Source organism: Schistocerca nitens, chromosome 3 (genome assembly GCF_023898315.1).
Source record: "Schistocerca nitens isolate TAMUIC-IGC-003100 chromosome 3, iqSchNite1.1, whole genome shotgun sequence".
NCBI lineage: Eukaryota > Metazoa > Arthropoda > Insecta > Orthoptera > Acrididae > Schistocerca > Schistocerca nitens.
In genome coordinates this window covers 875,318,022-875,336,705 of record NC_064616.1, presented here as the reverse complement: position 1 = coordinate 875,336,705, position 18,684 = coordinate 875,318,022, and the positions used below count along the sequence as shown (strand labels likewise).

Sequence of the window (18,684 nt, the reverse complement as noted above, 5' to 3'; positions counted from 1 at the left end):
CACAATTATTGTGATAACTGGAGTGCTGGTAGCCCTTTGTAACTCAAGATTTGCCTGGATTGGTTTATCTATGGTTGTTCCTTCACATTTACAATTCACAATCATATCTTAATCAGCTGACATGGGCAGCTTTAGAAGAGTGAAAATGTCCTTAATGGATCTGTTACATAGGTCACCAGTCCATGTTGGACATATCTGGTCCCTCCTGACCACCCATTCTGCTGCTACTGTTTCTCTACCAACAATACAATAGTCCTCATCTCCTTTTATATTGGTGGGTCTGCCATCCATGACATCTAGAAGTCAACGCCACATTATGTAGAGGTGTTGTCATACTTTTGATAAGATAGTGTGTTAATATACTTGTATGTGGAGCATCTAATATTGACTTCTTGGGGCACTCTGAAGAGAAGAAAAATCTGAGCACCATTGTTCCTCATTAAATTTATCTCCCACTTTAAATTTTCCATCAAGGATACCTCAGTTCACTCAAAGAAAACATTTTCTGTGATGCTGGGTTAGTCAATAGGTTTACTGAGAAAGCAACTGCCGATGGGTTATCAGATCATGAGCCACTGAACTTGGTACTGCCAAGTATTAACATAGAAATGAACAGCATAAAGAAACAAAAGAAATTCACACACACCATACCAGCAAATTGTAGAATTATTCTAGCAACTCATGAAGTAGCATTAGCAGCATGAGGAATACAATGTACACAGGGAAAAGGATGAATATAATGTAGTTTTACTTAAAAGTGTCACATTTTTTAGGATTCATTTCCAGTTGAAAACAAATTACACAATGTTAGTAGTGGTTGACAGCCAGTGTGGATCATAGAAAGTATCAAAGTACCATACAGGAGACAGAAGGAATTGTAAAAGCTTATTGTGTAAACAAAAGCAACCTGCTTTAGTTCACTGTAGACAATACTTTAAAGTGTCAAAAATATTCACTGACAAGTTATGAGAAAGAGAAATTTTGATAAGACAATGTAAAGTCACAGAGTGAAAAAGGATCAGGAATCAAATAATTGAAAAGAGACAAACAGATGTCACTGCAGTCCCAGAAATATGGAAAATCTCCAGTGATTGTTTCTTGTCAAATATGAGTACACTAAATCAAAATTTCTACCTCAAAACCAAGCACATAAATTTATTATATAATGGATTTAAAAGGGAATCACAGGTGATGCATCATCCATTACATCACTGAAGTATAAGGACTCTTAAAACACTGATCAGATTCCAAGTAGGGTAAGAAATGTTTGTATACCATGCATTAGAAATGTACACAGTTATATACACATTGTGGGAACTATGTAACTTCAGCACCCTGTATATTCTATACACAGCTATAGGTACTGGAAAAAGAATGATACATTTTTAACAGCATTTGAAACGTTTTAATATGTTAACTGCCATATGCATAGTGATGGATGTTCCACAGCCATGCCAGGCCAGGTCACAGCACAAGGTGTGAAGCTCAGGTGTGGCTCACAGGCAGGCACACCATGTCAGGCATAAGGCTCTGCTTGGGCTGGAGGTGGCCTAATGGCAGTCAACATCTTAAATTTTAGAGTTAAATTTTCACAGATGTAGGTAGATTCCATATTTTAAATAGATTTGATTCCCATTTGCGTGAAGGTGATTTACAGCAATTTTGTTTTTTTATTTTTTTTACTTATGTTGAAGTCTGTTCAAGACAGCAGATCTTGTTTACTGACAAAGATACACTCCCCAACCATGAGTATGCATATTTATGCATTATATGTTACCAGATGGTAGAGAATCCTTGCTGACTCAAGCAAGCTGAATTTCAGAGGCATTTCATCCTTAATGTGTGGTTTGAAATCGTCTGTAATTTCATCACTGAACAATGTTTTATTTAAATGATACTAACTGGCACCATATACAAGTGTTTCTTAAAAGACATTCTGCCAACAGTTCTTGAAGATGTACTTCTAATTACACCATAAAACATCTTTAAATTTTATTTTATTTTAACTTTGTAGCTATATGCCTGTCTCATTGTCATAGTTATCAGTTAATCTAAGGGTGAAAACTATAGGCTACATTGCCGTCTGACAGTAAATCACATAAACTTTGTTCTGTGTGTTACCATATTTTACCTGTTTGTGAATTGTATTTTCAAGGTGGAGATTGGTGGCCAGTTCAGCATTTTCCTAAATAGGTATGGAAAATCACTTAAGGGGCTCCGGAACGCCCTATACTTGCAATGTTAAAATAATGCTTATAAATTACATCTTTCCTCACAAAGTATTTGAGGTAGGAAGTTGAACTTTTTACAGATTATTTATTGGAATATGGGCTACAACTTAACACAGGGATTTTTACAAAATTTTAGTTCAGTTATTAAAGATGATTTTTTTTCAATTGTAATGAAAATTCACAACATTTTTTTGCAATTTTTTATTTATATATTCAAAAATATACAGTTTTTTGGAAAAAGGCTGTGTTAAATTATGCAGAAGGTACTGTGTAACATTTACTGAAAGTTTGAAACAAATATGTTTGGAAGATCCTTAGAAAACATGTAATTAGTATGAGAAAATAAAAGTTTTGGGAATCGAGCGACAAAGATTGGATTAACTTTTTAGTGCATTCCGGGTCCATAGGATGGATTATCTTCATCCTCTGCAAACTCCTCCTCCAGCTTCCTCTTGTTCCTCCTCCTGTTTACTCTTGCTTGTATTTCTAGACTCTTTACAGCCCTGTCTGCAGCCCGAAGGCGTTCCTTGTCTAAAGCAAGCATTGCTCGTACCATGTTAGAACCTATCTTCATTCCCATATTTCTAAATACCTTGCACCTTACAATGTTGCCATCATTGAAAGTCGCAACAGTATCATACACACCAAAGTGAAGTGTTTCTATTCCAACAAATACAGTCTTGGGGATTCTCGACCATATAACACTATTTACACTTTCATTGGGGTTTTGAGTTTTTCCGTGAATACACTTTTTCAACAGTTCAGGTGCTGCTAAGTGTCTGAAAATAGGTTTTATCACCTCCATTATTGCATGAGGCAGACTATGCTTATGAGTGTACACTTCACCAGTTAGCAATCCTTTGTTATATTTACACCAACTGTCTTCTTCTTTGGGACACAAGCTATGTTGGGGATTTTCATCGGTTGAAGAAGTATGAAAAAAAAGAGCCCAAACAGCCTTCTTCATTTCGTCGACACTTTGTGTATTTTGCCTAATAGCCATTCCATAATAGTTCTGTATTTTGTCAATTACACTGTCAGTTAACCTTCCCTTCCCATCCAACCCTTTACCATCACTGAGTTTTTGTTTTTTGTACGAAGCTTTCAGTCGCCGAAGTCTTGTTCCCATTCGCTTCTGTACGTGTCCAATACACTCAAATTTCTGCACTACAACATCATCACCAATAGGGCTTCAGTCCTTGAACATGTTTGAAACTTTTAGAATCACCGTCACCAAGGTAATTAACATATCGCGCTTTATCACACGCCTCAGAACGCTGGAATATACTGGCAACACCAGCCACTTCCATTCCTCCACTACTGCCACTATAGTTAGCCTTGCAATTATTTTCATGTGTACCTTTATATTTTTGTGGACATCTACAATACTTTGATATTACTGCTACATCTAAAACTTTCCCTGTATACATACTGGTGGCAGATACTACACCGTGAAGAGATGTGTGTCCCCGTTTATGCCAGGTACCATCGAACGCTGCAGTCAAATCTCTGTTACCATTATTTTCCATTACTGCCTCTTCCACAGCGTTCTTCATAGATTCTATACAGACATCTTCTACTTTAGACCCTATTAATTTATTATAGGTCGTAAACTTGGTTGGGGGATTTGGAAGATTCATGATGCCACAGAAAATTGCACCTGCAGTAGCACCCTTACCAACTGAACGCAAGGAATAAACAAATCTAATGTTGTGTTCGTAGATATTGCTACCATTTTCTTCAGTTGCAGTTACTGCAACACTGTTCCAAAAGGTGGTCATGTATGAACACTTATCACATTTCAGTTGTATTTCACTAGCAAGTCCTACGTGCTTTATTATGGAGAGTTCCAGACCAACTTCATACAATGAATACATCTTACAAAGTTTGAAAAAATTCCTTTGAGAACCGACATATCAAATATTTCATTCACATCCGATTCGCCCATAAAACATTCATAGTTTTCACTCATTGAACCAAGCTTTTTCTGTGAAGTATTTTCTTTCCCACTTTGACTCTTATGGGCAGGTGTACTTGAGAGGTTAGGTTCACTCACTTGGTTATCGTCTTTATTGTTTACAGTAATAACGCATACCTTTGGCTTTCCAACATTTCTCCTTTTCTTAAAAGTCTTCAGAGGATTTCTAATAACTTTACTTTTACTCATTATTATACTTCAACAAAACAGAGACTCAAGAAACAGAATTAATTACGAATATTTTCGAGATAACGACAGAGTAAATAAACATGAAACAATCGACAATCACACCAGTGATATATATTGAACCATCACAGGTTAGCCACAACACATACTTTATCTCACATCGCTAAAATGTACCTGATGAACACGGACGTTAATAATAACACCATTTGACAGCAGTTTAACAGCGTCACAGTGGGTCACGCCCATGTAGAACACATTTCAAAAAAAAATTAAAAATAGTTATAGTCTTCGGAATTGAATAAATTATATATCTATTAAAAGGTAATAGTCTGCATTTTCAGAAAACGCAAAAAAGTAAAAATTGAACTTTTCATGATTTTGAGCCTTTCCTTGAGCCCCTTAAAAACCACACCAGGCTGGGCAGTGTATCAGACCAATGACTGTTAATCCACTATGTAGGTGCAATCAAGGCAATGCTCACCTCTGTGTCTCACTAGGATTAAGCTCTATGAGCCGGACAGCACCATTGTAAATTCTGAATGAAACATACCCAAAATGCTGTATAGGACATGGTGGCATTGTTCAGTTGCCTTCGTGCTCTGCTGTCAAGCCAGTGGATACTTTTCTGTTGGTTGTTGTTGTTGTGGTCTTCAGTCCTGAGACTGGTTTGCTACTCTATCCTGTGCAATCTTCTTCATCTCCCAGCACCTACTGCAACGCACATCCTTCTGAATCTGTTTAGTGTATTCATCTCTTGATCTTCCTCTACGATTTTTACCCTCCACACTGCCCTCCAATACTAAATTTGTGATCCCTTGATGCCTCAGAACATGTCCTACCAACCGATCCCTTCTTCTAGTCAAGTTGTGCCACAAACTCCTCTTCTCCCCAATCCTATTCAGTACCTCCTCATTAGTTATATGATCTACCCATCTAATCTTCAGCATTCTTCTGTAGCACCACATTTCGAAAGCTTCTATTCTCTTCTTGTCTAAACTATTTATCGTCCATGTTTCACTTCCATACACGGCTACACTCCATACAAATACTTTCAGAAACGACTTCCTGACATTTAAATCTATACCCGATGTTAACAAATTTCTCTTCTTCAGAAACGCTTTCCTTGCCATTGCCAGTCTACTTTTTATATCCTCTCTACTTCGACCATCATCAGTTATTTTGCTCCCCAAATAGCAAAACTACTTTACTGCTTTAAGTGTCTCATTTCCTAATCTAATACCCTCAGCATCACCCAACTTAATTCGACTACATTCCATTAACCTGTTTTGCTTTTGATGATGTTCATCTTATATCAAGACACTGTCCATTCCATTCAACTGCTCTTCCAAGTCCTTTGCTGTCTCTGACAGAATTACAATGTCATCGGCAAACCTTAAAGTTTTTATTTCTTCTCCATGGATTTTAATACCTACTCCGAATTTTTCTTTTGTTTCCTTTACTGCTTGCTCAATATACAGATTGAATAACATCGGGGAGAGGCTACAACCCTGTCTCACTCCCTTCCCAACCACCGCTTCCCTTTCATACCCCTCAACTCTTATAACTGCCATCTGGTTTCTGTACAAATTGTAAATAGCCTTTCGCTCCCTGTATTTTAATCCTGCCACCTTCAGAATTTGAAAGAGAGTATTCCAGTCAACATTGTCAAAAGCTTTCTCTAAGTCTACAAATGCTAGAAACGTAGGTTTGCCTTTTCTTAATCTAGCTTCTAAAATAAGTCGTAGGGTCAGTATTGCCTCACGTGTCCCCATATTTCTACGGAATCCAAACTGATCTTCCCCAAGGTCGGCTTCTACCAGTATTTCCATTCGCCTGTAAGGAATTCGCATTAGTATTTTGCAGCCATGCCTTTTTAAACTGATAGGTCGGTAATTTTCTCATCTGTCAACGCCTGCTTTCTTTGGGATTGGAATTATTACATTCTTCTTGAAGTCTGAGGGTATTTCGCCTGTCTCATACATTTTGCTCACCAGATGGTAGAGTTTCGTCAGGACTGGCTCTCCCAAGCCTGTCAGTAGTTATAATGGAATGTTGTCTACTCCCGGAGCCTTGTTTCGACTCAGGTCTTTCAGTGCTCTGTCAAACTCATCACGCAGTATCATATCTCCCATTTCATCTTCATCTACATCCTCTTCCATTCCCATAATATTGTCCTCAAGTACATCGCCCTTGTATAGACCCTCTATATACTCTTTCCACCTTTCTGCTTTCCCTTCTTTGCTTAGAACTGGGTTTCCATCTGAGCTCTTGATATTCATACAAGTCATTCTCTTTTCTCCAAAGGTCTCTTTAATTTTCCTGTAGGCAGTATCTATCTTACCTCTAGTGAGATAAGCCTCTATATCCTTACATTTGTCCTCTAGCCATGCCTGCTTAGCCATTTTACACTTCCTATCGATCTCATTTTTGAGACGTTTGTATTCCTTTTTGCCTGCTTCATTTACTGCATTTTTATATTTTCTCCTTTCGTCAATTAAATTAAGTATTTCTTCTGTCACCCAAGGATTTCTAGCAGCCCTCGTCTTTTTACCTACACCGAGCGAGGTGGCGCAGTGGTTAGCACACTGGACTCGCATTCGGGAGGACGACGGTTCAATCCCGTCTCCTGCCATCCTGATTTAGGTTTTCCGTGATTTCCCTAAATCGCTTCGGGCAATCGCTTTGAAAGGGCACGGCCGATTTCCTTCCCCATCCTTCCCTCACCCAAGCTTGCGCTCCGTCTCTAATGACCTCGTTGTCGACGGGACGTTAAATACTAACCACCACCACCACCATCTTTTTACCTACTTTATCCTCTGCTGCCTTCACTACTTCATCCCTCAAAGCTACCCATTCTTCTTCTACTGTATTTCTTTCCCCCATTCTTGTCAATTGTTCCCTTATGCTCTCCCTGAAACTCTGTACAACCTCTGGTGTAGTCAGTTTATCTAGGTCCCATCTCCTTAAATTCCCACCTTTTTGCAGTTTCTTCAGTTTTAATCTACAGTTCATAACCAATAGATTGTGGTCAGAGTCCACATCTGCCCCTGGAAATGTCTGTTGGTAACATTGATAAATGCAATGTACCAGGCACACCAACAATGGCAAATAGCATTAAGACACATGTATTACAAGCCTGTGCCCCTGTATAGGCAGCAAAATTCGTGTCTGGTCTTTGCACTCTGCATACACATTTTCAGACCAAACCATGCATCAGTGTTCATGGAAACCACACTGAATATTTAATCTGGCAATATATCATTTGTTTTAAGAATGTCCTGTATGTTTATTTAGATGCTTGTTAGCTCTGTATTTCCATTTTCCTACAGTGTTTATTTACATCCTTTACTATGTAATTCCTGTAATCAAATCAAATGGCTCCGAGCACTATGCGACTTAACTTCTGAAGTCATTAGTCGCTTAGAACTCAGAACTAATTAAACCTAACTAACCTAAGGACATCACACACATCCATGCCTGAGGCAGGATTCGAACCTGCGACCGTAGCGGTCACGCGGTTCCAGACTGAAGCGCCTAGAACCGCACGGCCACAACGGACGACTAATTCCTGTAATCAGTCTGAATAACATGCTGTATAAAATTATTAAACTCAAATAAAGCATTTTATTTTGTTACATATGTGGTTGGAGTACACCTCTATATGCAACATTTGCAAGCACGGAAGTTTATGGAAGTAGCAGGACCCCCAAAAAGCATGAATTCACTTCAAAAAACAGAAAGCAGTGAGACAATTTTAGAAAATTAAGGATTTACTGCAAACTGCCACATCAGTTTATATGCTCAGCAACATATTTCAGGTGCTTGCTCATATTATCAACTGACTTTATGCATTGAAATTAGTTGACATATGACTTTACAAGAAGCAAGTGGTGTTGCAGTAAGTCCCCTTTTTATACAATTTGTTGAATTCTTATTGATCTACAGCCAAAAAACAACTCAAAAAGCACTTTTCATGTCATGTTTGGTAATGTCATTTATTTATTAGCAAATACCTCCTTTAGATTCTCATTAAGGGGGGTAGGACGTCAAACGGGCCGACTTGGAGCAGGAGAGTCACCACAGGACATTTTGTTTTCTACTGTCTATACTTTTACAAATAAATTCATAAAACTTTGTCAGCATGACCAGGAAGGATTCAGGATTCACACTCATAGCAGTGGAAGTGCAAAAATATAACAAAATAATTTTTTTTACATATGAAATTTCATCATTTTTTCACTTACTGTTGGCTGCATTTGTTGCTATAGGTACATTTTTCTTCACAAGTAAAAAAGATTCTTTGATGAATTTTGCACAGCATACAAACCATACTTACAGGTGTATGAAACTCTAGAATTTTCCAAATCTATTAAAAACTGTGGTAAAAATTGAGATACTTAACTACAAAATTTGATTTTTTTCTAAACATAAAGTTTATAACGTAACAGCTCATTCATTTTTTCATACATTAAATGGATTCTAGAGTTTCAGACACCTGTAAGTATGGTTTGTATGCTGTGCAAAATTCATAGAACAGTCTCTCTTACTTATGAAGAAAAGTGTACCTATAGCAACAAATGCAGCCAATAGTAAGTGAAAAAATGATGAAATTTCACATGTAAAAAAAATTATTTTGTTATGTTTTTGAACTTCTACTGCTATGAGTGTGAATCCTGAATCCTTCCTGGTCATGCTGACAAAGTTTTATGAATTTACTTGAAAAAGTATAGCCAGTGGAAATTAAAATGTCCTGTGGTGCCTCTCCTGCTCCAAGTCGGCCCCTTTGACATCCTACCCCCCTTTATAGCTGTCATGACAGAATTGCGCCCTTACTGAATTCCATGCAGTCTTTGTTGTCACAATGCACAGTTCATGGAATCAGTATGAGCCACATTCAGTCATGTTTACTTCTTCAGCAGATGAGAGCATCTTGCCCCCTGCCTGGGCACTTGCATTTAGGAAATTTCACTGCAAGACTTAACAAATATCATGTCAGTCAACCCATCTTTACAACAGGTTTCAAATTCCATTAAAACAGTATATCTTCCCATTGAAAATATAGTTTCTTCTATCTCTTGGTAAATAAATGAGATACACGAGCTACAAAGGCAGTGAATTGTTAGTACCTTTAAATACTATCATTTGCTGAATACTTTTGTGGCGTAGAGCGCCATAAATATCGATATTTGTTCTGTGCATAGGTGTGCTATCTTTGAGGAGGGGGCTTTGAGCAGGATGTTGGACGCTAACGGCAGTCAGCCTCCGGACTTGTATCTGTGTAGAAGCTAAGTGTGAATAAATCTGTATCTGGGAGAATTCTAGTTGTTTACCTACAACTACTCTATATATCCCTCACTGGTGACCCCGTTTTTGTGTAATACACGTCCGAGTTACCACCCGAAGGTTATTTACTCACCTACCGCGTCGAGTTTCTCCGCGATTGTGAGGACCTTTGTTCAGCTCCAGACAATGGCCTTTCAGCATTCACCGCCACCCGGATTCCAGCAACATCTCTCCAGCACTCCTGCCGTCGTAGTGGACATGCTGCAAGAAATTTCGGAATCCTTCAGCTAGAACATGCAGTGGAATTCATCGAGTGCCGCCAGTTTCTTCCAACCGCCAACGGTCGTGGACTCTGGCGTTGTTAGCCTGGACCTTCCCACGTGTTCTCCACAGAGTGTTGGTCGGAACATTCCTACTCCTGTGTTGAACACACAATTCAATACAGTTTTCGGCGTCGAGCGAGGTTTTGCTACTTTGGAAAATCCAGTAGTAAATTCAAACTCGAATCAGTTCCTGCCATGTATGTATCCTTCCGCGCCGGCTACTCAACAGGTGTTCAATGCTCGCCAAACAGCAAATATCACACAGAGAGTGCATCCTAGTGGACGTGTGTGGGATCCTTGTGTTGCTTCTAATCAAGTCAACAATTCTGTGCTGGACAGTAATTACTCCGACATCTACAACCAGCCCCACCACTCACGGTCGAGTGAATACTGTGTGCATAACGGACATTCACCAGCGTACTTAAGCACTTGTGGCTTCTCTCTGAGCTACCACATCAATGAGAATGCACATTTTGACTACGATCCTCATACCGTTCGAGCGTCCGTCGCTTCTCAGCCGCCCCCCTGGCGTCAAGTGAATTTCGCAATTCCCGCATTACGGGACGCCAATAATTCGGACTCGCAATCTACTGCATGCTCTACTTCCGTCCGAAGTAATAGGTGCACCTCTGCAGTGACTGCAGTGCCGAATCTGCCAAAATTACCAGACTTCAAACCTGCTCACCTGGAGTTCTGGTTTAACCTGGTTGAGCAAACATTCAATGTCTGTGCTTTGGATGACGATGCACGCTTCGCCTGCCTCATGAAGCATCTTCACGACCGCATCGATTTAATTTACGATCTGGTCAAAGCACCCCCCCTAGCAGGGAAGTATGCTGTGGCGAAACAGACGATACTGGAGCGCGTCTCTAAAACCAGGAGAGAAAATGTGCGACAGCTCATCTACGAAGAGCGTCTCGGCGACAGGTCTCCGTCCCAGCTGTGGCGGTGCATCCGTCTTCTCGTCGATGAGCAAGTTATGCCTGACGACACGCTCGCAGAAATCTGGACTGAAAAGCTGTCTTTGCCTGTCCAGACTGCAATCTCCGCATATGAAGATAGGCCAGTAAATGAACGTTTACATGCCGCCGACAGAGCATACTCCGCCAGCCAACGTGAGCTCCGTGCGCTGCATTCTGGACGTGACCGCACTAAGACGCTTTCTGACGCCACGCCCTTGTCTGGTGCTGCTAATAACAAGTTTGTTAAACTAGCCACCCTGCCTGCACGTTCAACTCCCCACAACGACAGTGCATCGGCCTCTGTGGAAGACTCTGGGGCACATACTCCGTCACCTAGCAACTACCCACAGGAGCACAGGCCCGCCCAACCTTACTGTTTCTTCCACGCGAGATTCGGGGAGCAAGCTCGCAAATGCCAGTCACCGTGTTCTTACCCAAACTCCAACCGCAGGTAGGCTACGGTGCCACCTCCTGCGATGTTTCGGACAATAACAGTAAGTGTGGTCGAGTCTATGTTCGCGATTTACGATCAGGTGTATGTTTTCTGGTAGACACTGGCGCAGACGTCTCTTTGCTGCCGGTTCGCCTAGCAACCAATAAAGTGCAACCACACAAAACAGTACTTCGTGCAGTGAACTTGTCTAACCTACAGTGTTCGGGTTCCACTTTGTATACAGTGAAACTTTCGCCCGAGTGCAAGCTGGAGTGGACGTTTCTAGTGTCAACAATTGAAGAACCTATTCTCGGAATTGATTTCCTCAAGCACTATCAGTTGTCACTAGATTTTGTGCAAAATACTGTGTTTTACCCCCCCCCCCCCCCCTTAACAAGCATATTCTTTTCGCTTCACCGAGTGACAGTTCGGCTAACACCAAACATGTGTGCTGTGCTAAGAACTGTGTAAACCTATCCTTGGAGCTGCAATCTTGGACAAACAAGTGGCTAGTGGAGTGCGCCAAGTCTTCGAAGTTGCGGATGGAACATACGGAAATGCTGCTGCATCTCCGCGACATACACCACGAGTTGGTCTCCACACAACAACGCCTCGCGGCACTACAAGCAGACGACTCGTCGGCTACAGACAAGGTCAGTCCATGCCAATCTGGTGTTCTCATGCCCGCGCACATTAACGACAATGTTGTGAACTCTGTAAACTGTGTCAGCACCCCCTTTTGTAATGATAGGGTATGCCCGAGTGCTCATGCTCCTTGCGTTCCGAATGGACAATTAACTTGCCAAGCTCGTGGCAATGAACTACGGCCATCTGCTATTCGGCCACGCCCAGTCGTGCCTACAGCGCTTGTAGCGGCACGGCCCACTACCAAGAACCAGTGTACCAACCTCGCCCATGTTAACATGTGTGCGGCCTTTACGCAGCCTACGAGCGGGTGGCACACCTGTACTTCCGTGCCCTCAGCGCCACAGCTTGGCCCGTCCGCCACTACCTGCTCCACTTCACGGACATCTGACTGTCGTGCCGCGCTACGTATTGCAGTAGTCACTAATGGCACAGTTCATTGGTTACGTCTAACTGATGGGCCGCCCATATCGCAACGCCCACGCCGCCTCAAGCTGGAATTTATGAAAATAGCAAAAGAACAATTGGACGATCTGTTACAAAAGGGAATAATTGAACCTTCTTCCGGTTGCTGGGCTAGTCCTATCCTGTTTGACCAAAAGAAAGACGGTACTTGGCGTATGGTCGGAGACTATAGGCGTTTAAATGCCCGCACCATCATTGATAAATACCCGGTCCCACACATCGCAGACTTCAATCATGCGCTTGCAGGTGCAAAGTACTTCTCTGTTTTGGACTGTAAGCACGCATTTCATCAGATTCCTATGGCTCCGTAGGATATTGAAAAGACTGCCATAACCACTCCCTTCGGGCTGTTCCAATACAAATTTATGCCACTTGGGTTGAAAAACGCCCCCCCCAAACGTGGCAGCGTTTCATCAATCAAACTTTATCCCATCTAGACTTTTGTTTTGTATACATGGACGACATATTGGTTTTTGCTTCTACTTTGGAACAGAGTGAGGAGCGTGTTCAAGTCGTGACAGATATTTGAGCAGCCGCTGGTATTGAACTGAACAATAAAAAGACTCAGTTGCACCAGTCATACGTCACATTCCTAAGTTATGTTGTGTCATCGGACGGTCTGACACCACCACAGGACAAGATCAAGGCTGTTATCGAGATGCTACGCCCTCAGACCTATAGGGGATTACGCAGGTTCATCGGAACAATTAATTATTACCGGAAACATTTGCCAGCCGCTTCTGCGGTGCAGGCTCCTCTCACAGATGCTCTCGCTGGCCCACAAACTTCTGGCACCCGCCAGGTACCATGGACACCAGACATGGACAAGGCATTTAATGAACTCAAACAGCTGCTGGCCTCCGCTGTCACTATTGCTCACCCACGGGCGGACGCCACAATGTTTATCACTACTGACGCTAGTGACAATGCTATCGGCACAGTACTGAGTCAGACATACAACGATGTTACAACCCCCCTGCAGTTTTTCTCAAAAAAGCTAAACAACGCGCAGAAGAAATACTCAGCATTCGACAGAGAATTACTTGCAGTTTACGAGGCCATAAGACACTTCAGAACTGATGTTGAGGGACGCGATTTCTATGTGCTCACTGATCACAAGCCGTTGGTTCCTGCCATAAAAAATCCTGCGGCTGATCCACTCGCACGATGCTTTCGTCACATCGATTACATCTTGCAATTTACAAATGACATTCGCTACATCCGAGGAGCGGACAATGTGGTCGCTGATTTTCACTTGCGTGTTGGTGCTGTCACAACCTTAATTGACTTAACGGACCTACCTCGGTTGCAATCGGCAGACCGCGATACCATGCAGTTAATTTCAGACCACAGCTCCTCTCTCCAACCGGTACGCTCTACTTTCCCTGGCATATCTGACTTAGTGTGGTGTGACGAATCGACTGGTACGTTGCGGCCATTCATTCCTAAGCCCCTTCAACGCCAGGTCTTTGACAAACTACACACATTAGCACACCCCGGTGTCAAAGTTTACACCCGTCTGGTAGCTGAACGGTTTGTCTGGAGAGACATGCGCCGTGACTGTCAGTCTTGGGCAAGGGCATGCATGGTGTATCAACAGAACAAAGTTTCCAGGCACACTTCTCCACCCCTTGGCTGTTTTGCCCAACCACCAGGCCGGTTTCACCATGTTCATGTCGACCTCGTAGGCCCTTTGCCCCCCTCCGAGTGTTTCCGTTACTTGTTTACAGCTATTGACAGGATGACTCGGTGGGCTGAGGCTGTGCCTATTCCGAACATTACCTCTGAGACAGTAAGCCGAGCATTCTTAGATTCGTGGATCTCTAGATTTGGCTCACCTGTTTACCTCACCACTGACCAGGGGCGACAATTCGAGTCTTCAGTTTTCTCTGACTTATGTAAAATGTGTGGTATTGTCAAAATTCATACTTCTGCATACCACCCCCAAAGCAATGGGCTTGTCGAGTGATGGCATCGCACCTTAAAGTCTGCCCTGCGTTGCCATGACTCACTATGGACAGAAGCACTGCCCTTCGTGCTTCTTGGCCTTCGTGCGACTTTCAAGGGAGACCTCAAGGGTTCCGTAGCTGAGTTTGTGTATGGCCAACCTCTGGTTTTGCCTGGAGAATTAGTCACTCCGACCCCACTTCCACGGCCCTCTGAGCTCCCTTCACTTCTCGAGCGGGTGCGCTTGCACTGCAGCAAAATTCAGCCGCCACCTCCGGCTGCTCATACACCTCCACGCGTGTACGTACCACGCACGCTAGACTCTTGTGAGTACGTGTTTCTCAGAGACGACTCAGTCAAAGCCCCGCTTCAGTCGCCCTACACAGGTCCTTACAAGGTCGTCAAATGCTCTGAGAATAACATGGATCTCCTCATAAAAGACTCTATAACCACGGTCTCACTCAACCGAGTGAAACCAGCTTTCATTGAGCCTCAGGTGAACCTACCTGATTCTGCCCCTATTTCTCCCACTCCTGCTTCGAGCGGCCATCCATCTTCCCACACCATGCATTTGGGTATTGATTCTCCACAGCGTGCTTCTCTGCCGAGCACTGCTCCTTCTCCGCGTTCATCTAATTCGAGTGGCCAATCTTTTCAGGGCTTCACTCCTCACAGCCCTCGCAGTCGAACTGCCAACCACTCGGATTCTACCATTGTGTTACCATCTTCGTGTGACAGCTCTTTGTCACGCAGTTCAATCCACGCTGGCTCCTCGTTGCCTTCGGTCACGCTCCCTCGTCTGTCAGCTGATCGCCCGAGGTTGTCTCCTGCGCAGTCCAGTGCACCTGCCACCCCCCACACCCCCTTAGCAGATGCTTCCCCCTGCCATGGCTTTCCTACACCTCCCTGCCTCCCTACCATTGCTCGTACAGGTGCCATCCAAGAGTTCACAACACATGTGCACCCTGATGACATACATAAATTATCTGTTGTCGTAGAAGGTGATATGGTGTGTGTGGTACTCACATGTGACAATACTGAGGGAGGAAGTGCAGAATCTCAGGTGGTGCGCCGCTTTAAATTGAGCAGAAGTGCTGCGTGTGGCAATTTGCGTGCCTTTGTTAGGCCTTCTGGCAAGGTGGTTCTCCGCCTGCCGGCTGACGAAGTGCTACACCTCCACTCCAGGACGGGACGTCGTCTTCAGCCGCCGGCGTCCCTTGCTGACTTCACCGTCGACGTACCGGGTTTCACCCCCCGGTCTCCTACCAGTTGACCGCTTCCGCCTGACGCAGAAGAACTGTGCGTTACCTTCCTAACTTCTCACCCTCCCCATTCACAGGGACGTACTCCATACTGTGCGGGGGGGGGGGGGGGGGGCTATGTGGCGTAGAGCGCCATAAATATCGATATTTGTTCTGTGCGTAAGTGTGCTATCTTTGAGGAGGGGGCTTTGAGCAGGATGTTGGACGCTAACGGCAGTCAGCCTCCGGACTTGTATCTGTGTAGAAGCTAAGTGTGAATAAATCTGTATCTGGGAGAATTCTAGTTGTTTACCTACAACTATTCTATATTCCCTCACTTTGTTTTGATATGTTGGACCATTTGCAAATTAATCAGCATATCCACATTATGTGGTTCAGTGTGTAAATGTAACATAGGCCTTCAGATACGTCTCTTCAGAAATAGAATTTAGGAATTTTCAATTATGGTAAAGTGGGCATACATGGATGACAACAGATATGACATTTCTTATGAGTGTGGACTATAATGGTCAGAAATGTTGTACAGTGCAACTTCAATATGATGAACACTATTGTTGTACATGTCTGAGTCAATTATATAAATCTGCAATAGCAGAGCATTGGCATAGTACAGAACACTGCATGATGTATGAGAAGAGAAAGATTACATCTTCAGTTTCATCTTTCTGGGAATAAAAGATAAAGAAGTCAATACATATTCACACAACACATGAGCAATAAATAGGAACTCAGGATTCCAACTAACTACAGCCCTGAATCCAGTACTTGATGCCAATAGATACAGAGAAAAACAAAAAGTTCAAATGACAGTCACACTGCAACATAGTAGAAGCTGTAGCAACACTGTGCCTGTGCTAAAGGCCACCAACAAACTTCCAGCAGGGGCTCCAAACATGCTATCATCGTTTGTTTAAATTGAACTTGATCGCACATGTGCAACTTTCAAATGAGGCCTCTGTAAAAGACTGTAGCAGTTCAGTCACCAGCAATTACGACTTGCCAACAGTAATAAGCAGCCACCACTTGATGATGTCTAGTAGTTGGCTTGAGGAAATACCAAATGTGATCAAAAGTATCTGGACACGTGGCTGAAAATGGCTTAGAAGCTGGTGGCGCCCTCCATTGGTAACGCTGAAATTCAATATGGTGTTAGCCCACCCTTAGCCTTGATGACAGCTTCCACTCTCACAGGCATACGTGAAATCAGGTGCTGGAGGGTTTCTTGGGCAATGACAGCCTATTCTTCATGGAATGTTGCACTGCGGAGAGGTATCGATGTCAGTTGGTGAGGCCTGGCATGAAGTCGGTATTCCAAAACATCCCAAAGGTGTTCTATAGGATTCTGGTCAGGACTGTGTGCAGGCCAGTCTATTACAGGAATGTTATGGTTGTGTAACTACTCTGCCGCAGGCCATGCATTATGAACAGGTGCTCAAATGTGTTTAAAGATTCAGTCACCATCCCTGAATTGCTCTTCAACAGTGGGAAGCAAAAAGGTGCTTAAAACATCAATGTAGGCCTGTGCTGTGATAGTGTCATGCAAAACAAAAAGGGGTGCAAGAGCCCCTCCATGGAAAACACAACCACACCATAACACCACCACCTCCGAATTTTACTGTTGGCATATACAAACTGGCAGATGATGTACATGGGACATCCACCATACCCACACCCTGCCATTGGATCGCCACATTGTGTACCATGATTCGTCACTCCACACAACATTTTTCCACTATTCAATCGTCCAATGTTTATTCTCCTTACACCAAGCAACATTTTTGCATTACCAGCATGATGTGTGGCTTATGAGCAGCTGCACAACCATGAAATCCAAGTTTTCTCACCTCTCGCCTAACTGTCATAATACTTGCTGTGAATCTTGATGCAGTTTGGAATTCCTGTGTGATGGTCTGCATAGATGTCTGCCTATTAAACATTACAACCCACTTCAACTGTCAGCAGTCTCTGTCAGTCAACAGACGAGGTCAGCCTGTATGCTTTTGTGCTGTACGTGTCTGTTGACATTTCCACTTCCCTATCACATCAGATACAGTGGACCTAGGAAAGTTTAGGAATGTGGAAATCACGCATACAGACGTATGACAGAAGTGACACCAAATCACTTGACCACATTCAAAGTCCATGAGTTATGCAGAGTGCCCTATTCTGCTCTCTCATGATGTCCAATGACTACTGAGGTCGCTGATATGGAGTACCTGGCAGTAAACACGTGTTTTTGGGGGTGTCCAGATACTTTTGATCACATAGTGTATTGTGGGATATACAAAATGTGAGCCAGCATCAGACCCCAGAGCCATATACTGAATATATCCTCTGGGAAAGCCTGGAGAATTACAACAGCTACATCCATTAACTTTAAGATGTTCTACATATATTCCATGAACTGTCTCAGCATCTATGGCTTGCTCAAGCATTGTCATGCATGAAATTTTGAGACAGACAATGGGTTACAGGGTGAACATAATTTCTGGGCATAGCTACAGTGTTTTGTGTGTGAAAGACTGATAATAGATGGCTCTACTCTGCATAAAAAAAAAATCAGAAGTTTCTTTGCAAATCAAAGATCTGAGGCTTCATTCATTGCATGCAAGATGTGAGGAAATATGATACTTGCATGGTCTTTGAGGTTTCAAAACTCTGCCTACAATCTGCTATGCCAATGGCACTGTACTTGATATAATAAAATACACAATTATTGCTTGTTTTCCTCCTCCACTTTTGTTTGTCATCAAAGCAACTTTTTATTTTAACTTATTTTGTAAATCTAGATCTGTAGGACCAAACTGACAAGGAAATCTCCATTGCCACGGAATGAGTCAGTGTATGATATTAACACCAGGAAGGTAAATAACATATAAAATAAAATTTACACAAATCCTGGGCATGTGACAAGTTGCTGAGTGTGCACACTCTGTAAGGAAAAAAATGGACCACAAGGGAGTTATGCA

At 42.7% G+C, this 18,684-nt stretch overlaps 1 non-coding gene across 1 annotated transcript; it reads left to right on the top strand.

Annotated features, from left to right (window-relative positions):
- Positions 1 to 6,954: 6,954 nt before the first annotated feature.
- On the top strand, positions 6,955 to 7,027 carry Trnaa-cgc (transfer RNA alanine (anticodon CGC)). The gene has a single exon. It is a non-coding gene; the product is annotated as a tRNA-Ala (tRNA).
- Positions 7,028 to 18,684: the final 11,657 nt, after the last annotated feature.